Source organism: Amblyomma maculatum, chromosome 1 (genome assembly GCF_055883805.1).
Source record: "Amblyomma maculatum isolate TAMU_Amacu chromosome 1, ASM5588380v1, whole genome shotgun sequence".
NCBI lineage: Eukaryota > Metazoa > Arthropoda > Arachnida > Ixodida > Ixodidae > Amblyomma > Amblyomma maculatum.
The window spans coordinates 372,295,573-372,307,675 of NC_139344.1; the positions used below are offsets into that span (position 1 = coordinate 372,295,573).

The 12,103-nt window shown below is 45.2% G+C and overlaps 1 non-coding gene across 1 annotated transcript; it reads left to right on the forward strand.

The window, feature by feature from the left end:
• The first annotated feature begins 11,774 nt into the window (after positions 1-11,774).
• On the forward strand, positions 11,775-11,846 carry TRNAG-UCC (transfer RNA glycine (anticodon UCC)). Its single transcript has one exon. It is a non-coding gene; the product is annotated as a tRNA-Gly (tRNA).
• Positions 11,847-12,103: the final 257 nt, after the last annotated feature.

Genomic DNA, 12,103 nt, shown 5'->3' on the forward strand with positions numbered 1-12,103 from the left:
TATCCCATTTTGTTCTCGGAACTGAAGTCGCCTGAGCGTTAATAGCAGCGTGCCCAATTGTGACGATGGCGAGAAAGATGAGCACCAATTGCGACCCGTATTGTATTCACAAAATGCGCAAAATATCCAAACGACCTGCGTCTATGGAAATTCATCACATAGTTGCCATTTACACTTGGCACGCACAAAACAAACGGGATATGTGCGTCTTTAGTTCGAAACGATCATCGATTGTAACGAAGAACGCGCTGCCAATTTTCCCAAGTGTTCCTTTTAACACATGTGAGTTATACTAAGTGCATTTGGCTGCTTTGCGAAAACAAGAAGTAAACAATCATCAGCTGCAACCATTTCTATTAAAAACCAAGCGAAGTCCACCGCACAACAAATGTGCTGTTTCTAAAAAGTAGTTCTTATTTATTATACTGTTACATTGGTACATTGGTACATCACAGCGAAGTTTTTGGATAGCGGTGTCCAATAGCAGAATGGACTACTGCAAGTTTTACGATCTAATGTGGTAGTACACACAAATGTACGAATGGTGTGGCGAAGGAGGTCTTTATATCTGCAGTTTACTGCTGCTATACTTGGAACCACCAAACTGGGAATCGATGTCAACGTTAATTGGGTTTCACTTTAAAAGGTGAGTCAGGCTATCAAAGAAGCCATAGTTGAGGACTCCGCAACATTTTAGCAACCTGGGAACTGATACAGGGCCATTGTCCGCATATAAAATGCAACAAATTTAGTCTTACTTCTGTAAAGCAAAATCTAAAACTGTTTTCCCACAAGCTCATATTGTTCGTGGGCTTCTTTAAAAAAAAACATATATGGCTTCTCATCAAGTAGGGTTGTTCAACAGGCAACTGCATCGCGCGACCGTTGACCTACTGGCTTATCGGAGCTTTAGGACACCAAGAAGCCGCGAAACCATACAGAATAAAAAAAATCAAAAAAGAATACGCACGAGCACTCAAAGTTTTGCCCATCGCAAGATCAATCGGTCAGCTTCTTCCCGGGAGAGCGATACAATCCTTGCCACGCTGTTCTCGGCGTGCAGCATCCAGCCGAACTCAGAAACCAGATTTTTTGTGAAAAGTATACAGTCGTAAGCAGCATCTGGCGTGATTGTATATGCTCTGGAAAACAATGAGGGAAATGCTCACAACTGAACAAACGACCGTGCAATAAAAAAAAAAAAAAAAAAGATGTGTAATAGTACTCTCATGTTCGAATACTGCCTTCCTGGTATCAGACCTCGAGACAATGTTTACGAGCTCTTCAGATGGTGGGGGCAACTTCCGCGCGCACACGTGGGCATGTCTCGTGTGCAACTTAGTGCATATGCGTGTCTGTCCGTGACTTTCAAGCTGACGTCATTGTACATTTGGAAAGTCAGGTAAGAAGGCAGCTCAGGTAAGTTATGTACAACTCCTGCTTTGCGCCCCTTTGAATACATAGAGCTTGCACACATATAAAAAGAGTCGCCTAGGTGGTAGCTATTTATACTCAATGACACGTGACCTGTCTTCAGAGATGCATTCGCTCTGCATTTTACAGTAGAGGAAAAACAAACAACATGCGTATAAGGAAATCAGAATGCCTGGTAATATTTCTCCTATCCGTTGTTGACCGAAATTTATCCCTTACCGAACAGTTACTAACTCTAGCGACTTTCGAGTTACAAAAGGACCTTACTCACATACAAGATGTGTAATACATCATGTCATTGTATACATGCCTCTACAAATATGTTAATGCAGGCTCATTCGCCACCGTCGCAGTCTCATTATGCCTAACTATAGCATCAATAACATCCAGACTGAACTACAGAATCATTCAAATATATCGGTGTGTCTATTTCGTGTAACCCAAATTTGAATTTCATATTATCAGTATAACAAATTCTACTGCCCGTGCTCTAGCTTACATTCACCTGAACGTTTCTCGCGCGTCTCCCCTTACTTGTATTCCAAACGTCCTTACAATCAAAGTTAGCGTATGCGAGCGTTGTTTTTGGCCCACTCATAATAACGTTTCTAACTTCCTCCGATCTCTTCAGAGCCAAGCAACAAAACCCATTGCATCTAAATATTACTCCTACAGTTAAAGCATCTCAGCACTAAAAGCTCGAATAAACGCAACTGTGCTATCATCGCCGCAAGACAGCATGTCTTAACGCTTTCATATACTTTTTCAATCTTTGGCCCTTGCTCACATATGCATAAAAGAAACCCACCGTATTGCCCATTGCAGCCAACGTAAAACATTGTATTCCCCGCAAGCACACATTATTACATTTAGACAGCCATTTGTTTCACCCCACAGTACGAGACTGTAATAGCCAGTTTAATGAATCTGCCCACATAATCGACCTAATATCATTCAAGCAGCTCATTGAAAAACTTGCATTAAAATTTTCGTGATCCTATTTGCCTTTGAATGCCCATTACTTATGTAATGTAGTTCGTGAGAACGATGAAGAAAAAACTGTTGCTTACCCATACATTCTCTGCTCTTCTTTCATGCCCCTTCCCCGAGACGCAGCTGTCATCGGCCCAGACAGAAAGGGTGTAGGGTGGCCGAGCTCGCTACTGTTGGAAATGGGAAGAGCCTGACAGATGAAAATCGCTCTCTGGGCAATACTGGGCATTTATGCTTATTCTCCTTGGTTATGCCGCTCTCAGCCGTAATAAAACAATTGCCTTCACGCCGGTATCAACCCTCGCAAACTACTCTTAAATAATTGTGTTGGTGTGCAAGTAAAAACTACAAGCAACGTTGCTAGCACTTGCTCAAGCGTGGTCGTGTTGCATTCAGCAGTGATAACAGAGCGGGATGCGTGTTCTCTGCACTTGCTCTGCGACCACATCTCATTACGCAATCACTTCTTTGCCTCGGATGCAGAACAAGAATTGGACTGTCCATAGACACGGCTAGTAGGTAACTAAAGCACTTCGCACCCCTGTTTTCCCCTCCATTCGCTCCAGCATTCTTCCCACCCAAAACGAACCTTTACGAGCGGTTAGAGCGCAACAAGGAGGAGGGGTGTGAGGGGGGCGTCAAAAGCGGAGCGGAGGGAGAAGAAGACTGAGGGGTGCAGGTTATTGAACGTTGACCGGCGTCTTCAATAAAGCAGTGGGGATGGTTCCTCGCGGCGTCTTCTCCGTTCATAATCAGGAAACCTCAATCAGACCATCCGTCTGCGTAGCAACGCAGGCGGGAGGTGGTACATCTCCTTCGGCGATAGTCGCACTGTCGTGCTGCTATTCTCACTGCTTACTGAGCTGTGGTTGTTGATGCTTGTGACCATTGTCCGAAGGCGACCAGGGCCAACCGTGCGCCCCCGTAAAGCCGTCTTGCTTGCTTTCCCCAGACCCGTCGCTTCTAGGAATCACCTACACCGTGCAAAGGCAGAGCGCCTTGATCAGGTAAGCTCGGGAGTCGCGTACACGTGATTCAGCGACCAAGCGGCGTGACTAATTCAACATATTTCGGCTGCCCCTTGAGTATTTATGGAGATTTAAAACAATTATGAAAATACAAAGTTGACATGTTTGGTGCACATAGTGTGACAGGTTCGTTGACTCAATTGATGGCGACGATTAAGGACACACAGTCAAGAACGTGGGTATTTCTGTTTCGAGAGGTGTTTAAGAATGGCAATCTGGCTGACCGTTTACAAGTTCAGAATCGAATAGAATATCAGAAGAGCGACTTAAGCAGCATTTCTTACTTTTACGTCGCTGTTTCAGTAAATACACCTTCAGTGGCTGAAATGAAATTCGACGTATAAAAGGCTGACAGGGTTCACTGTGATATTTTTCTACTTTTATACCCTCTCGAGTTGTATGTACAGGGTCGTCCACTCTTAGTGCAAACACGTGAACTCTGTTCAAAGCGCCCTTCAGCGCAAAGTTACAGGCCATACGAAGCACCGCCTTTAGGTCCTTATGTGATTCGGCACTTTGCTTTTGCGTGTAGCCGCGTCGCGCGAGATGGCGTTTTGAAGAGAGTCACCGCCTTCTCGCATGCTCGCACTTGAGTGGATGGTACTGCACAAGCGCAGCTCTCACCCCAAAAAGATGTTTGTTTAATGACAACAATGGATGATAGTGCACATACCCTTCATAGCCTTTATCTTTATCACTGATCTCGGGACATCCCTACGTTCCTTGCAGCAACCCTAAACAGGCATATTCGCATGCTGTTAATCTCGTGAAGCAATTGCCACTATTTGTCAGTTGTTCTGAAATAAACCAGTGCATGCGCGCATACCGCAGCTTCAAATTCATTTTGATAACAACTGTCAGAATAAAAAATCAGCACTCGGGCTGCCATTTTTCTACTGCTATCGAGCACGCCGATTTCCCGATTTTCATTTAAGTAAAGACTGCCTTTTGTTCATTAAACGAGGTGCACAAAAGCCATTGCACAGAAATTGCAGTGCATGTACAGCATGTCTCTAATTCTGGAGCGAAATTGGTGGTATACAACAGTCACATATGAAACAAATTCTAGGTAAATGGAGTTCACAATTGCCAGTATAAATTCTGTCGGTGAAGTAGTTGCGCGCTTGGACATACTATAGTTTACGAAACGCTGAACAAAAAAAAAAAGTATTTCGAAACAAAATTAGAGGGTCTCTTAGATGTCTCTTAAAAGAAGAAAGGCGAAAACCTACCCTTCCTCAGCCATCATTTACCTCTCATTGCCTCTTCACGGCGTTCTTTGTAGTGCTACATATAATTCGTTTACAGGAAAGGAAAGGCGCAGTATCTGTCACACACTCTCCGGCAAGAGTGAGATTAGACGGTACACCACGCTCCTGTAGCGTGATGTTCCTTGGCGCGCGTTCAAATGTGGGATTGCAGACGGCAGGAACACTAGACAAGAACACATCTTGCGGAATCTCGCGGAATATGACAGATGTCGCGCACAAATCTTGCACAAAACACTCGCGCACGATATTTTGCTCCATGAGCCTAGAAAAGCTTTCGCCTTAAAGCATGCCTCGTTACAACGCCCGGCAGGGTGATCTTCGGTCGTGTATAACAGTCTAAGGCACTACGCTCGATTTTGTTTTCAGCTGTTCTGTGCAACGTCCCACTGCCTATAGACTTCATTGTCCCAGCGCTGGTAGATGTGATTTCGAAAAATGGAGATTATGTCATTCTGGCGCACATTTTTGCGACAATACATATGCACAGATAAATATATATGGCAAAATGACTTCCCTGAGCCTTCTTATCATCCAGAATCACATTTTCGACCACCTTATAATCTTCAACGTGCTGAACGACTCGGGTAAAACGTTAATGGCAGGTTCAATAAAAACAAACTATTCAGGGACAGCGGAGGAGGCGGCTATCGTCATGGCAATGGTCAGCACCAAAGCGGTTACCATAATTAGCGACTCCAATTCTGCTACAAACAATTTTGCGAGGGGCATAATCTCCAAAGAGACAGAGCGAATTTTACGATATAGAGACTGGAACCGAAAAGAGGTGGAATTAATATGGGTGCCGGCACACTCGGGGAACAAAGGAAACGAATTGGCTCACAGTATAGCTCGAGGTTATGTCAGCCGAACAATGAGCCCGGTTGATTCCCCCAAATTTTCGAGAGATACACTAACCTCATTTCATGACTACACTAATCACTTTAAACTAGAAAGGCGGATATATCCTCCACCAGACAAGAAACTAGACAAAAGGCAAGAAGTAATCTGGTGTCATATCCAGACGCGTGCCTTCTTCAGCCCTTCTAAATTAGCGCACAGCCCTTCTAAAAACCCAGCACAATACAATCCAAATTGTAAACACTGTGGCGAAATAGCCGGATATGATCACATATTATGGAGCTGCAAAAAAGCGCCGCCACCAGCGGACCTACAACCAGTCCCTTCTTTAGAGCGGTGGGAGGCTATAGTGGCCAGCTCAGACCCGTTAACACAAGTTCGGGCTACTGAGTGGGCTCAAAAGGTCGCCGAGAGCAACGGTCTTGAGGCCATCTAAGCATAGCGCCCACAAATAGCTCATTGCTGACAATAAATGTTTTCTAATCCAATCCAAATAACGTGCGCGATGTCAGCGCACGTATATAAGTTAATCGCCTGAAGGCGCCATGACCGGATGTGACGCGAAGACTTGTCGTGAGGTGTTGACGTCATAGTCATCTCTGTCATTATCATCCTTACTGTTGCTGTCACTAATACTATCATTATCGGCTACTGTCTACCACTAACTAATGGCGGCGGTATTCATGGTAACCACGCTGGCATGACGCTAGACAAGGAGAAACGTGCCCGGCGTGGCTGTCAGGATGATTGACAGCTGTAGTGGAACGGGGCGTTGTTGTTGTTTTGGCTGTAGGAAGAAGGAAAAGAAAATGCACGGGCCTGCTATTGGCTCTGTAGCTGAGAGACCACCTCCGCTGCCTGGTGCGGACAGAAGGCCGGTTGGGGGGCTTCGAAGAGGCGAAGGGTGGCAGCTCCTAGCCCTGCGGGGCTGGAATGGTCAGTCAACGCTGCCTACGGCGGGGGCTAGCCAGCCACCGATTTTTATCTGTTGTAGGCCGTCATTGCACCTTCCACTGCTTCGGTGATGAACGAAGGTTGTTGTTGCGGCACGCGTCTTTCTCTCAATTTACTTTTTCGTTCTCTATTTTCTCTTCTGTCCGCACGAGGCAGCGGAGATGGCTCCGCTACAGAGCCAGTAGCAGGCCCGTGTATTTCCTTTTCCTTCTTCTTACAGCCACAACAACAACAACAGAATAAAGGCCCCGCCGGGGTGGTACAGTGGTAAGACGCCCGACTACTGTCCGGAATACCCGGGTTCGAACCCGACCTCGGCGGCTGCGGTTCGATGGAGGCGAAGCGAAGGGGCGTCCGTGTGCTGTGCGATGTCAGCGCACGTTAAAGATCCCCAGGTGGTCGAAATTACTCCGTAGCCCTCCACTACGGCTCCCTTTTCTCTCTTTCTACTTTCACTCCCTCCTTCCTCCCTTCCCTTACGGCGCGGTTCAGGTGTCCACAGACACAAGTGTGACAGATACTGCGCTTTTCCCTTTCTGTGAACCAACCAACAACAGAATAAAGAAATCAGAGAAGAAAGAAAAAGAAGAGGGAGAGAAAGACGCGCGCAGCAACAGCCGTCGTCCACTACCTAAGCGCTGGCGAGTGCAAAGACGGCCTAGAACAGATAACATTTCAGTGGCTGGCTAGCCCCCGCAACAAGCGGTGTTGACCTACCGTCCCAGCACCGTAGGGCCAGGAACAGCCACCCTTCACCACCTCCTTCCGAACAGGGTTAAAGATCCTCAGGTGGTCGAAATTACTCAGTAGCTCTCCACTATTGCTTTTTTTTCTCTCTCTCTTTCCACTTTCACTCCCACCTTCCTCCTTTTCCTTACGACGCGGTTCAGGTGTCCACAAAAACAAGAGTGACAAATACTGTGCCTTTCCCTTCCTGACAAATACTGTGCCTTTCCCTTCCTATGAACCAACTGTTATTGTTGTTCGTCGATTCAATGGCGGCGAACGGAGTTTGTAGTTGTGCAGCTCACGCAATAATTCGAGATCTTTCAAAGACACATGGAGTTTGAACCCATTCATAGAATCCTCGTTACGGCAACTCTATTTTTACTGAAGTCAAAAACGACGACGAAGATTTTGGCGGAATCGATATTTTGGCACAGCGAGATGACTCGCGTGCGGTTATCTGTGCTCGTATCCTCCATTTTCCGCGAACAACGCGTGAAACCTGAGCGCTACGGCGCACAACAAAACGGGCTCCGACCGCCTTCTTTGCCAATTCGGTTAGGGCAAAAAAAAATAAAATAAGAATGAGAAAATCCGGATTAGATATGCTATTCTACACCAGCATAGATATTCTGGGGCTCGGCCACATTCTCAACGCGTCGCCGAGATGCGCGAATACGCTGATGGCAATGCCGACTGCACTCAGCAGCCACCTGGACAGTGCAAGGTTTCACGCGCTCAGCGGTTGTGTGTCACTGTCTCGAGAGCAGCTGCAAAAGTCGACAAGTGACAGTCGCGCCGCACGCGGTAACACCAATTTATGCGACAGCAGTCACGCACTACAACGGGATCGCGCGAGCTTCAGTTCTCTACAACAGGTAGGTCACGTCATCTATTGCCACATTGCGTACACGGCGCTTTTTATTTCATTTTGACGCTAGCGCTTCGACTGGTAGCAGTTGCCTATTGTGCTCCCACTGTTTTCCTTCGGCGCTTTTAAACAAGGTAGTAATATGCCATAATTTAAGCAGTAGTATCAATTTTAATATTAGTAGAAGCAATAATAACAGCAGCTGTATCAGCAGTGACATTAGCAGTAAGAGAATAGTAATATTAGAAACAGCAAGGGGCGCAGTCGTAGTATTAGTACTAGGAGATAGACTAACACAGTAGCAAGATACAGGACACACTACGTGCATTAGTATAGAGTAACCAGAATTTGGCAGTAGTAGTTATGTGTGCATGAGCAGTAGCAGTAAAGCAGTGGTTATCGGCAATACTAATATACTACTGGTATGCTGGTATGGTGTCAGCAGGAGGATATAACATATTAGTAAATGGGAGGTGGTCGAAATTTGTTAGCAGCTTTAGTTTCGCTGAACTTTCCCGATTTAGCACTTTCCTGTGAAAATCAATGTGTCGCCCTAGAAAAAAAAAATGGTGTTACATTTCCCTCTTTCACGTCTATAGGACCGATAACACCGCACGCGATTGTCACAAAGAATTATACTTCAGCAGTTCTGAATGCTGTTAGGGCAGCATGAGCCTAGCATTACGTGCCAATGTGAGTGCTCTTTAAAAAGTTCCATAATCCCTTTACTGCTACTGAAGCAGTCCGCCCCACCGTTCAGATGGACCCGTTTCTGTTCTCCTGCAGGATTTGTACAGTACCCAGTTGTTTATTTTTCTTTGCTGTGAGAATTGCGTCACTTCCAGAAGGGATACCACGTGTATTTGCAGACTAATTCAGTAGCGATCAAAGTGTGGGCGAACTCTTGAAGAGCTAGCTTGAATCATGTGCACGTCTCTAGCACAATTCCTCGCACAGCAAAGGAAAAGTAGTAGCTATGGCTTATGCCACAGAAATAGCAAGGCCTACAAAAATAAAAACTGGATCCTTTAGGAGAATGCTCCAGGAACGTTTTCGTTATAAGCTTTCAAAGTAGCACACTGTTCACTTGCCGGGTTACATTACGTTAGGTTAGGTTGCAACCTGTACATGTGACTTCTCGTACATGGTAATATTTACTCTCCGAACTGTCCGTCTTGCATTCTTGACGTATGGCTCTGTCGTCGAGCGAGGAATATAATTTCACGTTCTGTGACACTTATCAAAATTAAGAGCGTGAGGCAAGGTAATTTTCATTTTCAAGAAAATGAAAAGACAATAGATAGCTGTGGCTACGAAAATAAGACACCACGTGTAAATAAGCAACATTAAAAACAATGAGAAGTATATCAACAGTAGCAGCATTGATATATTGCGCGAGGTTTGATGTCCCAAAGCGACATTTTCTATGCGAGACGCCGCAGTGGAGGTCTCCGGAATAAGTTCGACCGCCTGGCGTTTTTCACCTTGCACTGACGTCACAGCTTTGCACCTTGTGGCTATTGTAATGCAACCGCTGCTGTCGAGATCGAACTGGCGTCGTCGCGCTCAACTGCTGAGAGCCGTAGCCACACAGCCACTGGGGCGGCGCCGCTACAATGTTTGCCGCACTTAAGGTGCGAGTTCAGAGGAACCACCGATAAACTCTTAAAACCTTCATCGGGAAGAAAAAAATTTCTGGCTATGAAATCGCGATAAATGCTTGTAGCCTGCGCACTAAAACTATATTTTATGCTTAAACCTTATTTGCTTTTTAATAAAAGTTGTTTTCTGTCTATATGGTGCAGATGATGCCATGGAAAAATGCACTAAAAACACGACATACAAGAGAAAAACACGTTTCCGCTCGTCCTGTTCTATGTGTCCTCCTCTTGTGTGTCGCCTTTTTTAGCGCAATGGCAAATGTTATTTCAAATTTTATTTCTAGATATCTTTATATCTTAAACTTAAGTTATTGTGTGAATGGCATATAAATTCAGATGGTATTAGTGAAAAGCTTCGCATCAGATGGGGGCGCTATTCTTTACCTCTTACATTCACCTTTATTACTTCTTTCTTTTCTTCATGGCCTAGATGAGAGTGAGCGAAATGCTGCGAGCGTATGATATTGGGTCACACATGCAGGCAGCAAAGCAGGACTCTGCACAAGACAAAAGAGGGCGACCGGTAACATTAAATCACGCGGCATGCCCACATAGAGAAAGGGCACAGAGCTTCTAGTCACAGTGCTAGTCAGCACTCGTGTGTGTCTGCTCTTCATCCTTCCTTATTTTTTTTTCTTTTGCGTTGTGTCATTTCAGTATGTTCTCTCACCAAGTCACGCAGCAAAATGCTTTAATGAAGCTGAAACATAAAACTTTGACTGCCTTTTGCCCTTCCTTTCCGTCCTACTTTGCCCACCATAACTACATTTACATCCGTAAATGCCTCTCTACATCCCTACCGACACAACCACTGAATATTCACTCCTCCTGACGATCCAAGTCCCGCTTTCGTGGAAATCATATTTACTATATCTGGATGATAACTGTGAATGGGCACAGCGGAAAAGCTGACATCAAATGCGGAGTTTTCGTCCAACGTTGGTGTATAGTGCGCCTAGTTCGCTAGTCTAGTTTGTACCCGTACCTCTATACCGATCCATATATTGCGTAGGCCCAGGACAAGATGTCCTCAAGAGAGTTAGGAAGATGGCGGTAAAACCGATCGTCAAATCGTTTTCTTCAAGCTTCACTCTGGTACCCTTCCCGTAAAAACGTGGCTTAATGATATATATCTGTACCTTGGACCCTCAAGTGCACAATATGTAAAAAACCAGAGACCATCGATTACGTTTTTATAGACTGCTGAGATCCCATTTTTCACTGGGATATGTTACAATGAACTTTAAGCGAAGAACTACCTATTCATCCTCACGGCATCCGGTTTCTACCCGTACGAAGTGACGAGGTCCCATACGACATGATTATGGTGCTGCGCCTCCACAGCATTTGGAAAACGTGGATGGCATTTAGGCACGCCGAAGAAAGTGTACGATCGATCAGAGGCAACTTCCTTGAAAGTGTCACATTTTTCAGAGATGTTCTCCGCAGTCAACCTGAGCAACCTGAGTGGATGGATGTGATTGACGCATTGATCACAATCAAAACGTTTTAAGACATTGCTTAAGTCAAAAGTAGGCTAGTGATTTCAATGCCTGTATGTACTTTGTTGACCAGAAATAAAGGAAAAAAAGCGTCGGTGGTATAGTAGCATTATTGTATCAAAGGAAAACTCCTCTGTATTAGGAAAAGGTAAAAATCGTATGCCATATGCATCTAGAGGTAGCTCTTTTTTTAAAGTTCTCTGAAGCACATCCACAGCTTGTGAAAAACCAGAATGCAGTTTAACAATGCAGATATACAAGTCAATCCTGTACGAGAACATTTCATACGCAGTGTTGTGCGGTTCAGGGAAGTGCATATGACACTCCCCGAGCAGCCACAATGGATTCATGTGCTTGACAGTTTGGTAAAACTGAAAAAGTTTTAACCCGCCGTGTCACGCGAAAGTGTGCTGGCACGTTTTATTGTTCATCGTCTTGTTTTGAATGTCCAAGTCGGCAATAAAGAAAAAAAAAAAGCGTCGGTGGTATAGTGGTTAGCATAGCTGCCTTCCAAGCAGTTGACCCGAGTTCGATTCCCGGCCGACGCAGCATTTTCATTTTTTTGGTGACATTGTAGCAAATTTAGTAGTCCACACCACACAGCTGATTTGAATGGGCATAGCGGAAAAGCCGGCGTCAAATGCGGAGTTTCCGTCCGGCGTTTGACGCCGTTTTTGAAATTTTTTGAACCCTTACTTTTGCTAGAGCTCTTCATAAAACTTTGCCCGCCTTTTGCCCTTCCTTTCCATCCTGCTTTACTCGCCATCAATACATTTACATCCGTAAATGCCTCTCCACATCTCTA